The sequence below is a fragment of the Ranitomeya imitator genome, chromosome 2 (genome assembly GCF_032444005.1).
Source record: "Ranitomeya imitator isolate aRanImi1 chromosome 2, aRanImi1.pri, whole genome shotgun sequence".
NCBI classification, from domain to species: Eukaryota; Metazoa; Chordata; class Amphibia; order Anura; family Dendrobatidae; genus Ranitomeya; species Ranitomeya imitator.
In genome coordinates, this window is record NC_091283.1 from 421,383,966 (window position 1) to 421,408,776 (window position 24,811).

The 24,811-nt window shown below is 45.6% G+C and overlaps 1 non-coding gene across 1 annotated transcript; it reads left to right on the forward strand.

Annotated features, from left to right (window-relative positions):
- Positions 1-7,239: 7,239 nt before the first annotated feature.
- On the forward strand, positions 7,240-7,424 carry LOC138668192 (U2 spliceosomal RNA). Its single transcript, XR_011319118.1, has one exon. It is a non-coding gene; the product is annotated as a U2 spliceosomal RNA (small nuclear RNA).
- The last annotated feature ends 17,387 nt before the right edge of the window (positions 7,425-24,811 follow it).

Consider the following 24,811-nt stretch of genomic DNA (forward strand, 5'->3'; position numbering starts at 1 on the left):
GACACCATGTCGCGTTTGGAGAGACCCTGTGTGCTTAAACATTGGAGCTCCCCCACAAGTGACCCCATTTTGGAAACTGGACCCCCCAAGGAACTTATATAGATGCCTAGTGAGCACTTTAAACCCTCAGGTGCTTCACAAATTGATCCGTAAAAATGAAAAAGTACTTTTTTTTCACAAAAAATTTCTTTTCGCCTCAATTTTTTCATTTTCACATGGGCAATAGGATAAAATGGATCCTAAAATTTGTTGAGCAATTTCTCCCGAGTACGCCGATACCTCATATGTGGGGGTAAACCACTGTTTGGGCACAAGGCAGGGCTCGGAAGGGAAGACGCGCCTTTTGACTTTTTGAATGGAAAATTAGCTCCAATTGTTAGCGGACACCATGTCGCATTTGGAGCGCCCCTGTGTGCCTATGCAATGGAGCTCCCCCACAAGTGACCCCATTTTGGAAACTAGACCCCCCAAGGAACTTATCTAGATGCATACTGAGCACTTTAAACCCCCAGGTGCTTCACAGAAGTTTATAATGCAGAGCCATGAAAATAAAAAATAATTTTTCTTTTCTCAAAAATGATTTTTTAGCCTGGAATTTCCTATTTTGCCAATGGTAATAGGAGAAATTGGACCACAAATGTTGTTGTCCAGTTTGTCCTGAGTACGCAGATACCCCATATGTGGGGGTAAACAACTGTTTGGGCACACGGCAGGGCTCAGAAGGGAAGGCACGCCATTTGGCTTTTTAAATGGAAAATTAGCTCCAATCATTAGTGGACACCATGTTGCGTTTGGAGAGCCCCTGTGTGCCTAAACATTGGAGATCCCCCACAAATGACCCCATTTTGGAAAATAGACCCCCAAAGGAAGTGATCTAGATGTGTGGTGAGCACTTTGAACCCTCAAGTGCTTCACAGAAGGTTATAACGCAGAGCCATGAAAATAAAATAAAAAATTTCTTTTCTCAAAAATGATTTTTTAGCCCGCAATTTTTTATTTTCCCAAGGGTAACAGGAGAAATTTGACCCCAAAAGTTGTTGTCCAGTTTCACCTGAGTACGCTGATACCCCATATGTGGGGGTAAACCACTGTTTGGGCACATGCCAGGGCTCGGAAGTGAAGTAGTGATGTTTTGAAATGCAGACTTTGATGGAATGCTCTGCGGGCGTCACGTTGCATTTGCAGAGCCCCTGATGTGGCTAAACAGTAGAAACCCCCCACAAGTGACCCCATTTTGGAAACTAGACCCCGAAAGGAACTTATCTACATGTGAGGTGAGCACTTTGAACCCCCAAGTGCTTCACAGAAGTTCATAACACAGAGCAGTGAAAATAATAAATACGTTTTCTTTCCTCAAAAATAATTTTTTGGCCCAGAATTTTTTAATTTTCCCAAGGGTAACAGGAGAAATTTGACCCCAATATTTGTTTTCCAGTTTCTCCTGAGTATGGTGATACCCCATATGTGGGGGTAAACTACTATTTGGGCACTTGCCGGGGCTCGGAAGTGAAGTAGTGACGTTTTGAAATACAGACTTTGATGGAATGCTCTACGGGCGTCACGTTGCGTTTGCAGAGCCCCTGATGTGACTAAACAGTAGAAACCCCCCACAAGTCACCCCATTTCGGAAACTAGACCCCGAAATGAAATTATCTAGATATGTGATGAGCACTTTCAACCCTCAAGTGCTTCACAGAAGTTTATAACGCAGAGCCGTGAAAATAATAAATACGTTTTCTTTCCTCAAAAATAATTTTTTAGCCCAGAATTTTTTATTTTCCCAAGGGTTACAGGGGAAATTGGACCACAAAAGTTGTTGTTCAGTTTCTCCTGAGTATGGTGATACCCCATATGTGGGGGTAAACCACTGTTTGGGCACACGTCGGGGCTCAGAAGGGAAGAAGTGACTTTTGAAATGCAGACTTTGATGGAATGGTCTGCGGGCGTCACGTTGCGTTTGCAGAGCCCCTGATGTGGCTAAACAGTAGAAACCCCCCACAAGTGACCCCATTTTGGAAACTAGACCCCGAAAGGAACTTATCTACATGTGAGGTGAGCACTTTGAACCCCCAAGTGCTTCACAGAAGTTCATAACACAGAGCAGTGAAAATAATAAATACGTTTTCTTTCCTCAAAAATAATTTTTTGGCCCAGAATTTTTTAATTTTCCCAAGGGTAACAGGAGAAATTTGACCCCAATATTTGTTTTCCAGTTTCTCCTGAGTACGGTGATACCCCATATGTGGGGGTAAACTACTATTTGGGCACTTGCCGGGGCTCGGAAGTGAAGTAGTGACGTTTTGAAATACAGACTTTGATGGAATGCTCTACGGGCGTCACGTTGCGTTTGCAGAGCCCCTGATGTGACTAAACAGTAGAAACCCCCCACAAGTCACCCCATTTCGGAAACTAGACCCCGAAATGAAATTATCTAGATATGTGGTGAGCACTTTCAACCCCCAAGTGCTTCACAGAAGTTTATAACGCAGAGCCGTGAAAATAATAAATACGTTTTCTTTCCTCAAAAATAATTTTTTAGCCCAGAATTTTAGCCATAACCCAACTGTAGCCATAACCCTAATCACAACCCTAACCGTAACACACCCGTAACCACAACCCTAATTCCAACCCAACCCTAACCCTAAGGCTATGTGCCAACGTTGCGGATTCGTATGAGATTTTTCAGCACCATTTTTGAAAAATCCGCGGGTAAAAGGCACTGCGTTTTACCTGCGGATTTTCCGGTGTTTTTTTAGTGCGGATTTCACCTGTGGATTCCTATTGAGGAACAAGTGTAAAACGCTGCAGAATCCGCACAAAGAATTGACATGCTGCGGAAAATACAACACAGCGTTTCCGCGCGGTATTTTCCGCACCATGGGGACAGCGGATTTGGTTTTCCATATGTTTACATGGTACTGTAAACCTGATGGAACACTGCTGCGAATCCGCAGCCAAATCCGCACCGTGTGCACATAGCCTAATTCTAAAGGTATGTGCACACGCTGCGGAAAACGCTGCGGATCCGCAGCAGTTTCCCATGAGTTTACAGTTCAATGTAAACCTATGGGAAACAAAAATCGCTGTACACATGCTGCGGAAAAACTGCACGGAAACGCAGCGGTTTACATTCCGCAGCATGTCGCTTCTTTCTGCGGATTCCGCAGTGGTTTTACAACTGCTCCAATAGAAAATCGCAGTTGTAAAACCGCAGTGAAATGCGCAGAAAAACCGCGGTAAATCCACAGCGGTTTAGCACTGCGGATTTATCAAATCCTCTGCGGAAAAATCCGCAGAGGACCAGAATACGTGTGCACATCCCGAACCCTAACCCTAACCCTACCCCTAACCCTACCCCTAACCCTACCCCTAACCCTAACCCTACCCCTAGTTCTTACCCCAACCTTAGTGGAAAAAAAAAAAAATATTTATTTTTTTTATTGTCCCTACCTATGGGGGTGACAAAGGGGGGGGGGTCATTTACTATTTTTTTTATTTTGATCACTGAGATATAACCTATCTCAGTGATCAAAATTCACTCTGGAACGAATCTGCCGGCCAGCAGATTCGGCGGGCGCACTGCACATGCGCCCGCCATTTTGGAAGATGGCGGCGCCCGGGAAAGAAGACGGACACCGGCAGGCTCGGTAAGTATAAGGGGGGAAGATCAGGGCACGGGGGGGCGTCGGAGCACGGGGGGGAGGCGTCGGAGCACGGGGGGGGGGCGTCGGAGCATGGATGAGGATCGGTGTGCGTGCGGGTGGATTGGAGCACGGGGTGGGGGATCGCTGTGCAGGGGGGTGGATCGGAGCACGGGGGGGGATCGCTGTGCGGGAAGGGGGGAATGGAGCACGGGGGGGTTCATTGGAGCACGGGGGTGTGATTGGAGCATGGGGGGAGCGGACAGGAGGGCGGGGGAGCGGAGCACTGGACGGAGGGGAGCGCTGCACAGATCGGGGGGCTGGGGGGGCGATCGGTGGGGTGGGGTGGGTGCACATTAGTGTTTCCAGCCATGGCCGATGATATTGCAGCATCGGCCATGGCTGGATTGTAATATTTCACCAGTTTTTTAGGTGAAATATTACAAATCGCTCTGATTGGCAGTTTCACTTTCAACAGCCAATCAGAGCGATCGTAGCCACGAGGGGCTGAAGCCACCCCCCCTGGGCTAAACTACCACTCCCCCTGTCCCTGCAGATCGGGTGAAATGGGAGTTAACCCTTTCACCCGGCCTGCAGGGACGCGATCTTTCTGTGACACAGCATATGCGTCACAGGTCAGATTGGCACCGACTTTCATGACGCATACGCTGTGTCACAGGTCGGGAAGGGGTTAAGCAGGGTTGTCCCCTGTCCCCACTTTTATTTATTTGTGCTCTTGAGCCCCTGCTATGTGCCCTGAGGAGGGATAAACAAATCCGGGGAATCCCACTGCCTGGTGGAGGGGGTCTGGAGGCTAAACCCACAGGATATTTGGATGATGTAGCCATAATATGCAGGGATGCTCCTTCTATACAAAAAGCCTTAAGGCAGGTGGAGTCTTTTTGCTGTGGGTCTGTTTTTAAGTACAATTTTAACAAAAGTTCAATTTTTAAAGTTGGTAATGTGGTTTTAACAGATATCCAAGTTCCTGAGAGGGACTCTGTTCAAGTTTTAGGTGTAATTTTTAATGAAGAAAATAAAGGCACAGAAAGCTGGAATATGGTGGCTCAGAAGGTAAACCAGAAGTTGTGTATGTTGAATCTGAGAAAAATGACTATGGAGGGGAAAATTTTAATTATTAAAATGGTCATATTGCCGCTTTTATTATATTTAAGCCTGGTCTTCCCCCCTCCAAACTGCATTTTTAACAAAATAATCAAAGCTTGTTTTACCTTTTATTGGAGTTCCAAGATGGAAAAACTAAAGAGAGAGCTGGTGGTAAAATCCCAAGATAAAGGTGGTAAAGATTTCCCAGATTTTAGAGCTTTTGTTTTAATCCGTTTTTTTGTCCTGTGTTTTAATTCCCTTTTTAAAAATAGTTACTGGTCATATTTTATCCGTTTTAACATTGGTTTTTTTATGAGACGCCTTGGGTGGTTTGAAACAGTTTTAAATTCCCCATATGCTTTTAACACACCTGGAAACTATAAAATCTTAGGTACCAATGTTAATACATGTGACCTAAAGGGTAAAAACAGAGAGGCCCTAGGGGATAGCAAAAAGATCTTAAAGGGCCTCAAAGGGAAAGAACAAGTGACACAGATCGGAAATTTTAATGAACCTAAGTGTTTAGAGATATGGGAAAATGTTAATGCCTCGTATCTTTTTAATTCTCAGAAGGACCTGGCCTGGAGCTGTGTGCATGATTGTCTTCCATGCCGGGCATTCCAGCACCGAAGAAGACTTGTGAGATCCACCAAATGCCCAAGAGAGGACTGCCAAGGAGAAGAAACAGTGCTGCACATTCTTTGGACTTGTCAATTCACAAGACAAATATGGACAAATTTTTTTCCTTTGCTCCAGAAAGTGACTGATTTAAGAGACTTAAGTTTTGAGACTGTTTTCTTTGGTTACATAGAATGCCCCAACATAAGTAAGAGGATCATTGCATGGAAGACAATCAGTACCATCAAAGAAGCTCTATGGAAGGCCAGGAACATCCTTCTTTTTAAACATGATGTTTTATCTGTGAAAGACGTTTTATCATTGGCTTTTAGTGAGATGTATGTTTATTGGACAAGAAAAAGAATTTTTTATTGTCAAAGCAATGGATGGTAGAAGAGTGGAATACCATAATTTGAATGCCACCATTAATGCGAATTATTGGCCGATGACGGTATATTACTTGTCTTTTACTGCATGTAACATTGAAAAAAAAAAATTTGATTGATATGTTATAAATGCTTTAAATATGTAATACACTGTATACATACGTCTTTTATCTGTAATTGCCTTTAAAACTTTAACCCCTTCATGACCATGGGATTTCTCGTTTTTCCGTGTTCGTTTTTCACTCCCCTCTTCCCAGAGCCATAACTTTTTTATTTTTCCGTCAATTTGGCCATGTGAGGGCTTATTTTTTGTGGGACGAGTTGTACTTTTGAACGACATCATTGGTTTTAGCATGTCATGTACTAGAAAATGGGAAAAAAATTCCAAGTGCGGTGAAATTGCAAAAAAAAGTGCAGTCCCACACTGGTTTTTTGTTTGGCTTTTTTGCTAGGTTCACTAAATGCTAAAACTGACTTGACATTATGATTCTCCAGGTCAGTATGAGTTCGTAGATCCCTAACATGACTAGGTATTTTTTATCTAAATGGTGAAAAAAAATTCCAAACTTTGCTAAAAAAAAATAAAAAAAATTGCGCCATTTTCCGATACTCGTAGCGTCTCCATTGTTCGTGATCTGGGGTCGGTTGAGGGCTTATTTTTTGGGTGCCGAGATGACGTTTTTAATTATAGCATTTCGGTGCAGATACGTTCTTTTGATCGCCCGTTATTGCATTTTAATGCAATGTCGCGGCGACAAAAAAAACGTAAGTCTGGTGTTTCAAATTTTTTTACCGCTACGCTGTTTAGCGATCAGGTTAATGCTTTTTTTAATTGATAGATCGGGCGATTCTGAGCGCGGCGATACCAAATATGTGTAGATTTGATATTTTTTTTATTGATTTATTTTGATTGGGGCGAAAGAAGGGTGATTTAAACTTTTATATTTTTTTAATTTTTTTAACATTTTTTTCAACTTTTTTTTAACTTTTGCCATGCTTCAATAGCCTCCATGGGAGGCTAGAAGCAGGCACAACGCGATCGCCTCTGCTACATAGCAGCGATCTGCTGATCGCTGCTATGTAGCAGAAATGCAGGTGTGCTGTGAGCGCCGTCCACAGGGTGGCGCTCACAGCCACCGGCGATCAGTAACCATAGAGGTCTCAAGGACCTCTATGGTTACAATGGAGACGCATCGCCAACCCCCGATCATGTGACGGGGGTCGGCGATGACGTCATTTCCGGCCGTCCGGCCGGAAGCGGTAGTTAAATGCTGCTGTCTGCGTTTGACAGCGGCATTTAACTAGTTAATAGGTGCGGGCAGATCGCGATTCTGCCCGCGCCTATTACGGGCACATGTGAGCTGTTCAAAACAGCTGACATGTCCCAGCTTTGATGCGGGCTCACCGCGGAGCCCTGCATCAAAGCAGGGGATCTGACCTTGGACGTACTATCCCGTCCAAGGTCAGATAGGGGTTAATAAACGGGTGTACCTAAATGTGGGTACTTCCAAGTTAAAAAAAATCTGTTATCAGTTTAATATCTGACACGTCTCCTATTTGGGGACCAAATATTAAATGGATTTTTAGAACAGGGAGCTGGAAATGGAGCTTGCTCTGTCCACTCCACGCATTGACCCGATATTGCAGTATCTCCGGGAACAGTGCACTCCTTCTCTGATCCGGTTTCCAAAAACAGATTGAATTGTAATCAGCAGCGCAAGGTGTCTTTTAACCCTTTATTTTAATTCTTTTCAGGGTCAAAGAAGCACATTTCAGATGCCAAATGTAGCATTTTGCTCAATTTCACTGGACCATTTGCAACATTTCCTGTGCCTTGCCTTGACCTATGTATGTCAAGTGTTATGTTTGCTAATGACAGGTGTTATGAAGGCAATCCAGAAACACAGTGTGCTTAGCGATCAGAGCGCACACAGTGATCTGACAAATACCCAAAAATACAAGAACGAGCTCTGAGACGTGGAAACTCTGTAGACTGCACACCTGATCCTATCCTAAACACAACTAAAAGCGGCTGTGGATTGCGCCTAACAACTACCTAGGCAACTCGGCACAGCCTAAGAAACTAGCTAGCCTGAAGATAGAAAAATAGGCCTGACTTGCCCCAGAGAAATTCCCCAAAGGAAAAGGCAGCCCCCCACATATAATGACTGTGAGTAAGATGAAAAGACAAAACGTAGGGATGAAATAGATTCAGCAAAGTGGGGCCCGATATTCTAGGACAGAGCGAGGACAGTAAAGCGAACTTTGCAGTCTACAAAAAACCCTAAAGCAAAACCACGCAAAGGGGGCAAAAAAACCCCACTGTGCCGAACTAACGGCACGGCGGTACACCCTTTGCGTCTCAGAGCTTCCAGCAAAACAAAAGACAAGCTGGACAGAAAAAAAGCAACAAAAAAGCAAAAAGCACTTAGCTATACAGAGCAGCAGGTCACAGGAACAATCAGGAGAAGCTCAGATCCAACACTGAAACATTGACAAGGAGCAAGGATAGCAGCATCAGGCGGAGTTAAGTAATGAAGCAGTTAACGAGCTCACCAGAACACCTGAGGGAGGAAGCTCAGAAGCTGCAGTACCACTTGTGACCACAGGAGTGAATTCAGCCACAGAATTCACAACAGTACCCCCCCCTTGAGGAGGGGTCACCGAACCCTCACCAGAGCCCCCAGGCTGACCAGGATGAGCCGCATGAAAGGCACGAACAAGATCGGAAGCATGAACATCAGAGGCAAAAACCCAGGAATTATCTTCCTGAGCATAACCCTTCCATTTAACCAGATACTGGAGTTTCCGTCTAGAAACACGAGAATCCAAAATCTTCTCCACAATATACTCCAATTCCCCCTCCACCAAAACCGGGGCAGGAGGCTCAACAGATGGAACCATAGGTGCCACGTATCTCCGCAACAACGACCTATGGAATACATTATGTATGGAAAAGGAGTCTGGGAGGGTCAAACGAAAAGACACAGGATTGAGAACCTCAGAAATCCTATACGGACCAATAAAACGAGGTTTAAATTTAGGAGAGGAAACCTTCATAGGAATATGACGAGAAGATAACCAAACCAGATCCCCAACACGAAGTCGGGGACCCACACGGCGTCTGCGATTAGCGAAATGTTGAGCTTTCTCCTGGGACAAGATCAAATTGTCCACTACCTGAGTCCAGATCTGCTGCAACCTATCCACCACAGAATCCACACTTGGACAGTCCGAAGACTCAACCTGTCCTGAAGAGAAACGAGGATGGAACCCAGAATTGCAAAAAAATGGAGAAACCAAGGTAGCCGAGCTGGCCCGATTATTAAGGGCGAACTCAGCCAACGGCAAAAAGGACACCCAATCATCCTGGTCTGCAGAAACAAAACATCTCAGATATGTTTCCAAGGTCTGATTGGTTCGTTCGGTCTGGCCATTAGTCTGAGGATGGAAAGCCGAGGAAAAGGATAGGTCAATGCCCATCCTACCACAAAAGGCTCGCCAAAACCTTGAAACAAACTGGGAACCTCTGTCAGAAACAATATTCTCAGGAATGCCATGCAACCGAACCACATGCTGAAAGAACAAAGGTACCAAATCAGAGGAGGAAGGCAATTTAGCCAAGGGCACCAGATGGACCATTTTAGAAAAGCGATCACAGACCACCCAAATGACTGACATCTTTTGAGAAACGGGAAGGTCAGAAATGAAATCCATCGAAATATGTGTCCAAGGCCTCTTTGGGACCGGCAAGGGCAAAAGCAACCCACTGGCACGAGAACAGCAGGGCTTAGCCCTAGCACAAATCCCACAGGACTGCACAAAAGTACGTACATCCCGTGACAGAGATGGCCACCAGAAGGATCTAGCCACTAACTCTCTGGTACCAAAGATTCCAGGATGACCAGCCAACACCGAACAATGAAGTTCAGAGATAAGTTTATTAGTCCACCTATCAGGGACGAACAGTTTCTCTGCTGGACAACGATCAGGCTTATTCGCCTGAAATTTTTGCAGCACCCGCCGCAAATCAGGGGAGATGGCAGACACAATGACTCCTTCCTTGAGGATACCCGCTGGCTCAGATAAACCCGGAGAGTCGGGCACAAAACTCCTAGACAGAGCATCCGCCTTCACATTTTTAGAGCCCGGAAGGTACGAAATCACAAAGTCGAAGCGGGCAAAAAATAACGACCAACGGGCCTGTCTAGGATTCAAGCGCTTGGCAGACTCGAGATAAGTCAAGTTCTTATGATCAGTCAATACCACCACGCGATGCTTAGCTCCTTCAAGCCAATGACGCCACTCCTCGAATGCCCACTTCATGGCCAGCAACTCTCGATTGCCCACATCATAATTACGCTCAGCGGGCGAAAACTTCCTGGAAAAGAAAGCACATGGTTTCATCACTGAGCAATCAGAACCTCTCTGTGACAAAACCGCCCCTGCTCCAATCTCAGAAGCATCAACCTCGACCTGGAACGGAAGAGAAACATCTGGCTGACACAACACAGGGGCAGAACAAAAACGACGCTTCAACTCCTGAAAAGCTTCCACAGCAGCAGAAGACCAATTAACCAAATCAGCACCCTTCTTGGTCAAATCGGTCAATGGTTTGGCAATGCTAGAAAAATTACAGATGAAGCGACGATAAAAATTAGCAAAGCCCAGGAACTTTTGCAGACTTTTCAGAGATGTCGGCTGAATCCAATCCTGGATGGCTTGGACCTTAACTGGATCCATCTCGATAGTAGAAGGGGTAAAGATGAACCCCAAAAATGAAACTTTCTGCACACCGAAGAGACACTTTGATCCCTTCACAAACAAAGAGTTAGCACGCAGGACCTGAAAAACCATTCTGACCTGCTTCACATGAGACTCCCAATCATCTGAGAAGATCAAAATGTCATCCAAGTAAACAATCAGGAATTTATCCAGATACTCACGGAAGATGTCATGCATAAAAGACTGAAACACAGATGGAGCATTGGCAAGTCCGAACGGCATCACTAGATACTCATAATGACCCTCGGGCGTATTGAATGCAGTTTTCCATTCATCTCCTTGCCTGATTCTCACCAGATTATACGCACCACGAAGATCTATCTTAGTGAACCAACTAGCCCCCTTAATCCGAGCAAACAAGTCAGATAACAATGGCAAGGGATACTGAAATTTAACAGTGATCTTATTAAGAAGGCGGTAATCAATACACGGTCTCAGCGAACCATCCTTCTTGGCTACAAAGAAGAACCCTGCTCCCAGTGGTGATGACGATGGGCGAATATGTCCCTTCTCCAGGGATTCCTTCACATAACTGCGCATAGCGGCGTGTTCGGGCACGGATAAATTAAATAATCGACCTTTAGGGAATTTACTACCAGGAATCAAATTGATAGCACAATCACAATCCCTATGCGGAGGTAGAGCATCGGACTTGGGCTCTTCAAATACATCCTGATAATCAGACAAGAACTCTGGGACCTCAGAAGGGGTGGATGACGAAATCGACAAAAATGGAACATCACCATGTACCCCCTGACAACCCCAGCTGGATACCGACATGGAATTCCAATCCAATACTGGATTATGGGTTTGTAGCCATGGCAACCCCAACACGACCACATCATGCAGATTATGCAACACCAGAAAGCGAATAACTTCCTGATGTGCAGGAGCCATGCACATGGTCAACTGGGCCCAGTATTGAGGTTTATTCTTGGCCAAAGGTGTAGCATCAATTCCTCTCAATGGAATAGGACACCGCAAAGGCTCCAAGAAAAACCCACAACGTTTAGCATAATCCAAATCCATCAGATTCAGGGCAGCGCCCGAATCCACAAACGCCATGACAGAAAACGACGACAAAGAGCATATCAAGGTAATGGACAGAAGGAATTTGGACTGTACAGTACCAATGACGGCAGACCTAGCGGACCGCTTAGTGCGCTTAGGACAATCAGAAATAGCATGAGTGGAATCACCACAGTAGAAACACAGACCATTCAGACGTCTGTATTCCTGCCGTTCAACTCTAGTCATAGTCCTATCGCACTGCATAGGCTCAAGTTTAACCTCAGGCAGTACCGCCAAATGGTGCACAGATTTACGCTCGCGCAAGCGTCGACCGATCTGAATGGCCAAAGACAAAGACTCATTCAAACCAGCAGGCATAGGAAATCCCACCATGACATCCTTAAGAGCCTCAGAGAGACCCTTTCTGAACAAAGCTGCCAGCGCAGATTCATTCCACTGAGTGAGTACTGACCATTTCCTAAATTTCTGACAATATACTTCTATATCATCCTGACCCTGGCACAAAGCCAGCAAATTTTTCTCAGCCTGATCCACTGAATTAGGCTCATCGTACAGCAATCCGAGCGCCAGGAAAAACGCATCGACACTACTCAATGCAGGGTCTCCTGGCGCAAGAGAAAATGCCCAGTCTTGAGGGTCGCTGCGCAAAAAAGAAATAATAATCAAAACCTGTTGAATAGGATTACCAGAAGAATGAGGTTTCAAGGCCAGAAATAGCTTACAATTATTTTTGAAACTTAGAAACTTAGTTCTATCTCCAAAAAACAAATCAGGAATAGGAATTCTTGGTTCTAACATAGATTTCTGATCAATAGTATCTTGAATTTTTTGTACATTTATAACGAGATTATCCATTGAAGAGCACAGACCCTGAATATCCATGTCCACACCTGTGTCCAGAATCACCCAAATGTCTAGGGGGGAAAAAAAAGTGAACACAGAGCAGAAAAAAAAAAAAATGATGTCAGAACTTTTTCTTTCCCTCTATTGAGAATCATTAGTTGGGCTCCTTGTACTGTTATGTTTGCTAATGACAGGTGTTATGAAGGCAATCCAGAAACACAGTGTGCTTAGCGATCAGAGCGCACACAGTGATCTGACAAATACCCAAAAATACAAGAACGAGCTCTGAGACGTGGAAACTCTGTAGACTGCACACCTGATCCTATCCTAAACACAACTAAAAGCGGCTGTGGATTGCGCCTAACAACTACCTAGGCAACTCGGCACAGCCTAAGAAACTAGCTAGCCTGAAGATAGAAAAATAGGCCTGACTTGCCCCAGAGAAATTCCCCAAAGGAAAAGGCAGCCCCCCACATATAATGACTGTGAGTAAGATGAAAAGACAAAACGTAGGGATGAAATAGATTCAGCAAAGTGGGGCCCGATATTCTAGGACAGAGCGAGGACAGTAAAGCAAACTTTGCAGTCTACAAAAAACCCTAAAGCAAAACCACGCAAAGGGGGCAAAAAAAACCACCGTGCCGAACTAACGGCACGGCGGTACACCCTTTGCGTCTCAGAGCTTCCAGCAAAACAAAAGACAAGCTGGACAGAAAAAAAAGCAACAAAAAAGCAAAAAGCACTTAGCTATACAGAGCAGCAGGTCACAGGAACAATCAGGAGAAGCTCAGATCCAACACTGAAACATTGACAAGGAGCAAGGATAGCAGCATCAGGCGGAGTTAAGTAATGGAGCAGTTAACGAGCTCACCAGAACACCTGAGGGAGGAAGCTCAGAAGCTGCAGTACCACTTGTGACCACAGGAGTGAATTCAGCCACAGAATTCACAACAGTCAAGCATTGTATTGCATCCAATATGCAATCAATTAATCAATCAATCAGTCTTTGCTGGTTGCAACAGGTGTGTTAAGATGTAGGCCCGAATTAGGCCTTTGTTACAGTGTTGCAAATAGATTGTGCCATCTACAAAATTAGGCCCCTGCTGTCAGTACTAAGTGTTTAAATTGAAGTATCCTATGAGTAGTTCGGCCATACATACTTTATTTCTGACCGCATGCATGAATTCTTTTGTAAAACATTGTCTCCCTATTGTGGACCACTGACTTTTGAATGTGGTGTATGATATGTATTTAAATAAAAAAAAGGAAAAATGGGGTCTGTGCTGATCTTGAATATGCTTGCCTTGCTCATCTACACCTGTGTGAGTATTCTAATGCTTTTGACCAATCAGGAGCGCTGCCTGTAGTAGATAGAATCTGAGCACGGAACCTTCATGTGCTGTCACAATGAGCCTAAGGAACCCTCCCGTGTCACAATGGGCTCTTGGCCTATCTAAGGCAGTGTAAAATGGCGCCGTCTTCAGTCTGCTGCTGGAGCAGCAGCAGACCACATGGTAGGGGGGGTCAGTGCCTAGCTTCAGGAGAGCTGGGAAGACAACTGCTCGCCTGTCTGGTTTTTGAATTTCACTCTCGCTCTGCCTGTTTCTTGAATAAGCCTCCTTACCTTGACAAGCCAGCTGGTATGTCACTCTCCATAAGGAGAAACATTACCCCTTAGACCCCAGTCCAGAGCCTCTCACCTAGCCAAATCAGTTCTCCTGCTTGGCACTGACGAGGGCCAACAGCCCCAAACACCGTGTCTGCGAATTGAGATACTGATTTGGCTTGAATCCTAAGTCATATTGCACGACTCGTTAAAGAGTTGATTGTGACTTATAGGATCGTTACTTCCAACAGGTGGCGCTATAGAGTTTAAGTCCTCTTTTTCTCACAAGAGGCAATTTGCATATTTGCACTTAAAAATTGCACTCTTTAGCGCAAAAGGGATGGAGGGTGTGGTAAAATAGGCGGAGTTATGCAGATTCAAAAATGCGTTGTGACCAGCTTGAACACACACACACACACCAGAACTGTCATTTGAGAAGGCATCCAGAGTTTCGACAAATGTCTTCCCCTTGGCAATCTTTTGCTAGGTCTCCACAATAGGTGTCGGTTGTAGGCCTCGGTGCGGCCGAAGTGGCAAACTATTTCAGGCCATTGCTTCTCGGCCTTTTGGCTACGATCAAGTGCTTTTTTGCAGGAGATTGTGGTTGAAGGGCACTCGGGTACCCCTCTCCTTGGCCTGGCAGGTTCGTCCACTTCGGTGGACTTAACCTGCTTGTTGCTATTAGGGAGAGGGCTTAGTCCCAGGGTAACGAGTTGCAATCCCCCAGCTTCCAGGTGTTTTCCGTGCAGAACACTGGGAGCGCAGATTGCAAGTGACTGCAATTTGCAACCTTGTTGCATTTTTCCATGGAGGTTGGGTCAACCTAGTGCCTCTTTATGCGAGGCTAAAAAACTCTATCTGGGTTGTCTTCACGGCGGGCGGCTCGGATATGAGGAAATTAGGGTATGTAGTCCAGGACGTTAAAGAGTTGATTGTGACTTGTAGGATCGCTACTTCCAACAGGTGGCGCTATAGAGTTTAAGTCCTCTTTTTCTCACAAGAGGCAATTTGCATATTTGCACTTGAAAGTTGCACTCTTGCGCAAAAGGGATGGAGGGTGTGGTAAAATAGGCGGAGTTATGCAGATATAAAAACACGTGCCCAGCTTGAACACACACACACACCAAAACTGTCATTTGAGAAGGCATCCAGAGTTTTGACATATGTCTTCCCCTTGGCAATCTTTTGCGCTTTCTCCACAATGGGTGTTGGTTGTAGGCCTTGGTGCGGCCGGAGTGGTACACCGTTTCCGCATCGCTTCTCAGCCTTTTGGCTTAGATATCACGTCTGGCCAGAAGGATTCTAAGCTAATCGTGCCCTTGTTCTTGAGGCATCGGCGGTTTAAAAGCCGTCTTAAGCCGCATGCTGCTTTAGGGGGCAGATACGCAAAGAAACCAGGAAGGTGATCGACCCATTTATCCCTTTGAAGATGGCATCAGCAGTAGCGGCCTCAGTGTGCTATGCCAGAGCTGGTGACCTTTGCATTAAGAACTCGTTTAAGATCGAAGTGGACGATGCATCTAAGGAAAAGATGACCTTGAAGTTTTTCATGAGAAGAGTACTGCTGGAGATCCTGTGAGTAAGGAGGGAGGACATCCTGGCTCTTCAAGTTTGCCCGGGATCTTTCACTTTGGAGTCGGAGCATGCGTGCCAGAACCTCTTCCTCCAGATTCATCAGCACCTTACAGATGAAGACCTAAAAGGACTCACTTTTGTCATCCTATACTCGGGTGGAGAGAAGCCACTCGTTCAAATGAGCAATCCTCACATTCCTTTAGTTAATATTATTTGCTTTCTTCAGTTATTTTCCGGATCTGCGGTATTCCCACAAGGTCATGAATGAAGAGAACCTTTGGACGGGAAAGCATAAATTTTTTGTTAAATTTTGTGAGGATGCGAGTGGTATTGGTGGTCAACGGCACCCCCCATCGAGTTTCCTGATTGGCAGAGAGCGGGGGCGGCTCTTCTATCCGGACATGCCCCTCTTCTGTCGAAAATGCATGAGGTTCGGTCACACCTATGAGAACTGTACTGAAGAGGTGGCAATTTGGAAGAAGTGCTACCAGCACAGACATGCTACAATGGACTGCACTAATGAGATGGTGTGTAACATCTGTCGGGTCCCGGGTCATTCCTTCCGGGAGTGTCCCTTGAAGAAAAGGGCCCAAACTTATCCTAAAATGCTGAAGCAGCCGCCCATAATGCAGAGGCGTTCCACCACTGCTCCCGCAGCTGCGTTCTCAACGCGGGGGCAGTCTTCCAGTATTCCAGTACCAGTTCCGCGGGAAAAAACTGAACCTGCTGCTGATACATCTGCACCTGTTGCACAGGAGAAGCCTGCCAGCTCGGCTGCACCTGCTGCGCAGGGCGGTTCTTCTGGTGCTCCTGTGACTGTGGTACGAGCACAATCCTCTGATATTCCTGCAAGCAAGTCAATCAGCGCTCCGGCACTTTCTGCTCAGGGAAAACCTCCTGCTGCACAAAAACTTCAAGCTGAGAAATCTGACCCTACTGTAAAGGAGGGTGCTTCACCTGATTGTTCTGCTGACCCTGATCCGAATAGTAAGATGGTGATAGCAGAGGGAGGACCCTCTGCTGAAGCTGCAAACTCTGACTTGGAGGATGAGGCAATGGAGCTGGAAACGCGAAGTCAGAGGACAGGTCTGAAGGTAATGTGGCCAAGGAGGCTTCCAAGATGTGTCCTTTGAGGCCGAATATTCTGCAATTCAAGCCCAAGCCTCCTGCTGCTCCTCCTGAGGAGCCAAGAACTTCAGATCCTGTAAACATCTTTTTTTTGGATTCTGAGGTGCAGAGCCCATTAACACCTGTGGGCTTTATGTCCGATTCTGACAGCAGTGTGACCTGAACTGTCTCATCATGACTTCATCCATTAAAATCGCCTCAATGTGAGGAGTATAAAGAGCCCTACCAGAAGGGCTGCTTTGTTGTCCTACCTGCCAACAGTGGACTGTGATATTTTTTGTTTACAAGAATGTAACATTGGCTTTGATATAAATTATGCAGACTTACGGAATGATTGGACTCATGGGCCCTCCATCTGGTCCGGGGATAATGAAAATCGTTCCTCTGGCATTGGGGTGCTTTTTAAGTCGCATGATTTTAAAATCAACTCTTTTGTGGATGTTTTTTCTGGACGTGCTCTTTTTTTAAATGTCAGTTTTAAAGGTGCAGATTTTAGACTCTTGAATATTTATGCTTCTCCTGAGAAAGAAGAGAGATACCAGTTGTTTGAGGATGTGCAATATTATTTACCTGGTTCGTCGCCCCTGATGTTCTGTGGTGACTTTAATTGCATTCTGTCGGGTGAAGGGAGGAGTGGGAGTTCCAGTGCACCTAAAAAAGATAAAACAGAGAAACAACTGAAACATATATTAACTGACTTTTCTCTTAGAGATTCCTGGAAAGAGTTGCATAGTAATGACCCTGGTTATACTTGGGAGAATCTTTCTTCCAAGTCTCGTATTGATTTTATTTTTCTGTCCCAAGATGTGAATGTTAAATCTGTTGTTTTAATCCCAAACATTTTTTCAGATCATAAAATGCTGCTATCAGAGTTGGAGTTGCCTGGGCTTGTTAAAGCAAGAGGAGTCTGGAGGTTAAATACAACATTGCTACAAGACCCTATGGTAAGAACAGATTTTAAAGCGTTTTTTAATTATTTAAGAACAAAACAAACAAATTTTTCAACTCTGCTAGACTGGTGGGAACACTGTAAAACAAAGATAAAAAGCTTCTTTGTAAAGGTCAGCATAGCCAAAGCTAGGGAAAAAGCTGCTTGGCATAAGAGACTTATTACTAAATTGCAGACCTGTTATCAATTAAGAAGTGTGGGACTTGAGATGGACGATTTAATTGACAAAACAAAAAAAAAGAAATTAAGAAAAGTATAGAATCAAAGGGCAAAGAGATAATTTATAACTCAAAAATTGAAGTAATGGAGAAGAACGAAAAATGCTCAAGATTCTTTTTTAAAAAAGTAGTTGCTGCTAAGGATATGCTAATAGAATTAGAAGGTGAAGTTACAACAGAAGGAATGCTTAGCCAAGCTCAACGTTTTTATCAACAGTTTTTTAATAAAAAAACTATAGACCAGTCTTTTATTAAAGATGCCTTAAATTCATTGAAATACAGCCTAGACTGTGGAGACCAAGAACAGTTATGCACTGAAGTCACCTTGCCTGAAATTGATGCTGCTATCAAGAGTTTCTCTTATGGGAAAACCCCTGGTTCTGATGGTTTGCCTGCAGAGTTTTATCTTGAATTTTGGAATGTTTTAAGACCTGACTTGTTTTTAGTTTTTAAAGAAGCTTTTAAGTGTGATGTCCTGCCGTTATCATGGAGAAGCGGTCTGGTATCTTTGATCTTTAAAAAAGGAGCCAAATCCCACCTGGCTGTTGTGAATTCTGTGGCCAAGCTCCCTCCTGTGGTCGTGAGTGGTACTTCGGCTGGTTCTGTTTATGAGCTTCCTTTGGTGGATGAGAGTGGTACTGCGGCTTCTGAGTTTCCTTCCTCAGGTGATGAGGTTAAGTCGTTAGGTGCTGCTCTATTTAACTCCACCTAGTGCTTTGATCCTGGCCTCCAGTCAATGTTCTAGTATTGGTCTTGCTTTCTCCTGGATCGTTCCTGTGGCCTGTCTGCTTTGCATAAGCTAAGTTTTGCTTGTGTTATTTTTGTTTGCTATTTTTTCTGTCCAGCTTGCTATATTGGTTTTTCTTGCTTGCTGGAAGCTCTGGGACGCAGAGGGAGCACCTCCGTACCGTTAGTCGGTGCGGAGGGTCTTTTTGCCCCCTCTGCGTGGTTGTTTGTTGGGTTTTGTGTTGACCGCAAAGCAATCTTTCCTATCTTCGGTCTGTTCAGTAAGTTGGGCCCCACTTTGCTAAATCTATTTCATCTCTGCATTTGTATTTTCATCTCAACTCACATTCATTATATGTGGGGGGCTGCCTTTTCCTTTGGGGTATTTCTCTGAGGCAAGCTAGGCTTATTTTTCTTTCTTAGGGCTAGCTAGTTTCTCAGGCTGTGCTCGAGGCGCATAGGACTGGTCAGGAGTGCTCCACGGCTACCTCTAGTGTGGTTGGATAGGATTAGGGATTGCTGTCAGCAGAGTTCCCACGTCTCAGAGCTCGTCCTATGTTTTTGGTAATTGTCAGGTCACTTTGTGTGCTCTGAACTTCAAGGTCCATTGTGGTTCTGAATTACCTGTTCATAACACCTGGCCAACTGGAGACCGATCACACTGTTAAATGTAGACTACAAGTTGATGTCCAAAGTTCTGGTGAATCGTTTTAAAGGGGTTTTATCTAACGTGATTTATGAAGACCAGGTATGTGGGGTGCCGGGAAGAGGGGTTGCTGAGCACCTCAATACCATCCGAGACGTGATCTGGTTTCAGCAGTCTAGAAGTCAAGACTTGGCAATTTTATCACTGGATTTTCAAAAGGCCTTTGATCATGTGTCTCATCAGTTTTTATGGTTGGTTTTAAGAACAATGGGCTTCCCTGAAATTTTTATTAAGCAAGTGGCACTTTTGTATAAGGACTCTTTTAGTAAAATTTTAATTAATGTTTTTTTATCAAAAGAAGTCTTCTTGCACTCAGGTGTAAAACAAGGCTGCCCATTTTCTCCAGTGCTGTTTATATGTGCAATAGAGCCTCTCCTATCCATGCTGAGAGAAGATAAGGTGGTAAAAGGTGTCCCTATTCCTGGTGGCCATGGACATCATGTTAAAGTATTGGGCTATATGGATGACATCACTATTTTTTGTTTGTCCCCTGCTGCATTAACCCTGCTGTTCTGTTGGTCAAAAATGACCGACTTTGAACTTCAATATTCTTTAAAATATTCAAGATGCGGCTCTGAAACCCGTGGCCGACCGACCCATCCTCATTTAAGTCAATCAACCACAAGTTTCAGAACCGCATCTTGAACACCCCAAAAAATACCAAAGTTCAAAATAGGTCTCCCCAGACCGAACAGAACAGCAGGGTTAAGGAGATCTATAAGAACCACACATTTTTTTTGTGAAGCCTCGGCCTTTAAGTTAAACATCGAGAAATGTGATTGCTTTGCCCGAGGAAACTGGTCTGATGTGTCCATCCCTGACTTACCAATTCAGTCGGAAAAGATAAAAATTTTAGGAGTTGTCTTTGACCAACAAAATAACGGCACAAAGAGCTGGGATGTGGTAATAGAGAAGGTTCAGAAGAAAATAGACTTCTGGAAGTTGAGAAAGCTGACAATTGAAGGAAAAGTCTTAATTATCAAAGCCCTTTTGTTACCTATTATGCTTTATCTCAGCTATGTTTACCCTCCAAGTGACCTTGCTGCAAAAAAGCTGCAGAGAATGCTGTTTGAATTTATATGGAGCTCTAAATTTGAAAAAGTCAAGCGTGAAACCATGCACAAGCCACACCACCTAGGTGGTAAAGAAGTTCCTTATATTAAATTGTTTTTATATTCTAAGTTTTTTAGCCTCTGTTTTAAGAATATATCTCTTTTTAGCCCTTGGGAGCATTTTTTAAGATATAAATAGTAACATAGTTAGTAAGGCCGAAAAAAGACATTTGTCCATCCAGTTCAGCCTATATTTAGTGTTGAGCATTCCGATACCGCAAGTATCGGGTATCGGCCAATATTTGCGGTATCGGAATTCCGATACCGAATTCCGATACTTCCCGCTTTATCGGATACCGGAATCGGAAGTTCCCAGAATTCAAACTGAACGCAGCAGCCAATGAGGAATGATTGGAAGTGTGGGCACATCCTGTTTAGCATGGTGGGCATGTAAGTACTGGCAAGGCTGGGATTGGCTGCTGAAATGATGTCACTCTGCACTATAAAAAACGCTGCCGCCATTTTGCGCTCACTCTGCTGTGATTTCAGTTAGGGACAGGATGCTGTGTTCTAACTGAGGGCCAGTTGAGATAGCTAATTGCTTTATTTTCCTTTCCAAAGGCTAATTTAGCAAAACGCTGTGTGTTCTTCACTGTTCACCTTGCTCTTGCCTTGCAGCGCTGTTTTAACAGCGTTCTGCAAGGTCTCTGTGTGTGTGTGTGTGTGCAGCTCACTCTGTAGTCTGTGTGCAGCCATATACCCGGTTGTATTCAGCTCAGGGGGGGTTCACACTGCCTCACACAGTTGTCCTTTTTTGCTCATAGTGCAGCCTGCTGCACATTTTTTCTCAAATTTCCTATTAGTGTTTTTCCACCCCTCTCCAGCTAAATTGTGGAAAAACACTAAATAGGATAACCTAGAGGGGGTTTTTTGGGCCTTGCAGCGCCGTTTACGGCTGTCTGCACGGTCTCCGTGTGAGCCCAGCTCGCCCTGTAGTCTGTGTGCAGCCATAGCCGGTTGGATTCAGCTCAGGGTTCGTTACTGCCTCATACCTTGAGAAAAATTTACCTTTTTTTCAAATAGTGCAGCCTGTTTAAAAAATTTTAAAAAATTTCCTATTAGTGTTTTTCCACCCGTCTCCAGCTAAATTGTGGAAAAACACTACATAGGATAACCTAGAGGGGTTTTTTTGGGCCTTGCAGCGCCGTTTACGGCTGTCTGCACAGTCTCTGTGTGAGCACAGCTCGCCCTGTAGTCTGTGTGCAGCCATAGCCGGTTGGATTCAGCTCAGGGTGCGTTACTGCCTCATACCTTGAAAAAAAATTTCCTTTTTTTCAAATAGTGCAGCCTGTTTAAAATTTTAAAAAAAAATTCCTATTAGTGTTTTTCCACCCGTCTCCAGCTAAATTGTGGAAAAACACTACATAGGATAACCTAGAGGGTTTTTTTTGGGGCCTTGCAGCGCCGTTTACGGCTGTCTGCACGGTCTCTGTGTGAGCGCAGCTCGCCCTGTAGTCTGTGTGCAGCCATAGCCGGTTGGATTCAGCTCAGGGAGCGTTACTGCCTCATACCTTGAAAAAAAATTTCCTTTTTTTCAAATAGTGCAGCCTGTTTAAAATTTTTTTAAAAATTTTCCTATTAGTGTCTTTCCACCCATCTCCAGCTAAATAGTGGAAAAACACTACATAGGATAACATAGGATAACCTAGAGGAGGTTTTTTGGGCCTTGCAGCGCCGTTTATGGCTGTCTGCACGGTCTCCGTGTGATTTAAACTAGCTCTGTAGCCCGATCTGCACAAAAAAAAAAGTAAAGTTAACCAAACACAACTTAACACTTGTGTAGGCCACATTTGAAAAATAATAAAGTTTAGTCCACACTTTACAACATTAGTGTTTCTTACACCTGTTAGGAGGAGCATTTCAGGAATAAGCACACTAAGGCCTTAGTACTTTTCTGCTTATCTTTATCTGTCAACCAAGATGAAGAGGGCAGGGAGTAAGGCACGTGGGCGTGGGCGCGGAGCAGGGAGAGGAGCAGGGAGAGGACGTGGTGATTCTGTGCCTGCTGCGGGCGCCGGTGACTCGTCGTCACTCAGTTTCAGCAGGGAACAGTCCTTCATGCGCAGCTTTGTCGGAGAGCGCCGTGCACCGCTGCTGCGTGAAGACCAAATTGAAGCCGTTGTCGGGTGGATGGCAGCTAACGCCTCGGCATCGACTTCAGTTAGTGCCACATCCTCTCAGGCACAGAGCACTGGAGAGCAGCCATCTGTCTCTTCACCACCTGCCAAATTGGCCAGGCAGTCAGAGAGCCCAGGACAGGAGCCGTCTCTACTTCTGTTCTCTGAATCTCTTGGCTTGGAAACAGGGGGCCAGCCAAGCAGCATTGGAGAAATGGAAGAAGAGGCAGTGTGCAGTGATGCCCAACAGCTTTGTCTCTCTGACTCTGAAGAGGCGGTGGGCCAGTGCCACCGGTGACCACAGCGCAGTACGCATCTGATGATGAAACTCAGGTGCCGCTTTCTGGTGCGTACTGTGCTGCCGAGACTACCCAGGAGGAGCAGTTGGTGGCAGAGGGTAGTGGAGATGATGAGGTCATTTACCCATCGTGGCGTGAGGAACAGGAAGGTGGTGGGAGCAGCTCTGAGGAAGAGCTTCCCCTTACGGGCCAAAGAGGGAGAGGGAGGGGGAAGACTGCGGAGCCTGTAGCCTCCACTTTGGCACCCGTTAGGAGCCTGTCTCTTTCCAAAGCCAAAAAGGGCGCTCCCAAGACTTGCAGTGCCTGGTCCTTTTTTGACACAGTTGCAGATGACATTTGTTTTGTCAAATGCAAGCTGTGTCATCAGAAAGTAAAAAGAGGGAAAAATGTCAGCAACCTCAATACCACAAATATCTGGAAACATGTGCGGAACAGGCACGCGGTGGAGTTACAGAAACAGACTGAAGATGTAGGCCAACCAACAGCGGCAGCTACCACCTCTTCAGCTCGTGTTGCCTCTTCCTCCAGCTCACGCACAGCTGGTTTGGCTTCCTCCCAGGATCGCCATGGAAGAACCTCTGGCACTGTTGTCCAGAGACCTTGTGTAATTCCACCCACAGCACCACCTTCCCAGTCATCCTCACACTCCCAGTCTACTCTACAGCCATCGGTAGTACAGGCATGGGAGAAAAGGCGGGCATTCTCGGCCAACCACCCCCGAGCACAGGCTCTGAATGCAGGCATTGCCAAACTGTTGTCCCTGGAAATGCTCTCGTTCAGGCTGGTGGAGACTGACAGCTTCCGTGACTTGATGGCATTGGCAGTCCCACAGTACAAGGTGCCCAGCCGCTTTTACTTCAGCAGGCAAGCTGTCCCTGCCCTGCACAGGCATGTTGAGGGAACATAAAACATGCGCTACTGAACGCCGTCAGTAGCAAGGTCCACCTCACCACCGATGCGTGGACCAGTCAGCATGGACAGGGGCGATACGTTTCCCTCACTGCCCATTGGGTTAATGTTGTTGAGCCAGGTACAGATCGTGCGAGTGGCGCAGGACGTGTCCTGCCCACTCCAAGGATTGCAGGAATCCAGTCTGTATGCATTGACTCCTCCTCTTACACAAGTTCCTCAGAATCAACTCTGCAGGAGCCATCACAGTCCACCTCCACATGGACCCGTGAACGTTTACCTATGACCGACATGAGCACAGTCGTGGCCAAACGTCAGCAGGCCGTCTTGAAACTAGTTTCATTGGGGAATCGAAGCCACACAGCGCAGGAGCTCTGGAATGCCATCAAGCAGGAGAGCGATGTGTGGTTACTGCCAGCGAATCTCCAGCCAGGCATGGTAGTGTGTGACAATGGCCGAAATCTGGTGGCAGCTTTGGCCCTTGGCAACCTCATTCACATCCCATGTCTGGCACATGTGCTCAATTTGGTTGTGCAGAGTTTTCTGAGGGACTATCCGGATCTTGATGCCCTGCTGCACAAGGTCCGCCTAGAGTGTGCTCACTTGCGGCGTTCCAGCTTGGCCAGATCCCGCATTGCTGCTCTGCAGCGCCGATTCCGCCTTCCGGAACACCGCATCATATGTGACCTACCTACCCGGTGGAATTCCACGTTACATATGTTGGAGCGGTTGTGTGAGCAGCAGCAAGCAGTTATGGAGTACCAGCTGCATCAGGCGCAAAGAAGTCACAGTCAGCGCCGATCAGACTTCACAACCACAGAGTGGGCCACTATGAAGGACGTCTGCCAGGTTTTGCGTCCTTTTGATTATTCCACGCGGATGGCAAGTGCAGATGATGCACTAGTCAGCATGACTGTCCCCCTTATCTGCCTGCTTCAGCAAACTTTGCAAGGGTTAAGGGATGATGTTGTGGAAGAGGTGGAGGATGAGGAGTCACCTTTTCCATCAGCTTCTGGAGAGTCAGCGCCACGTGGTTCCTCACAAAGGGGTACGC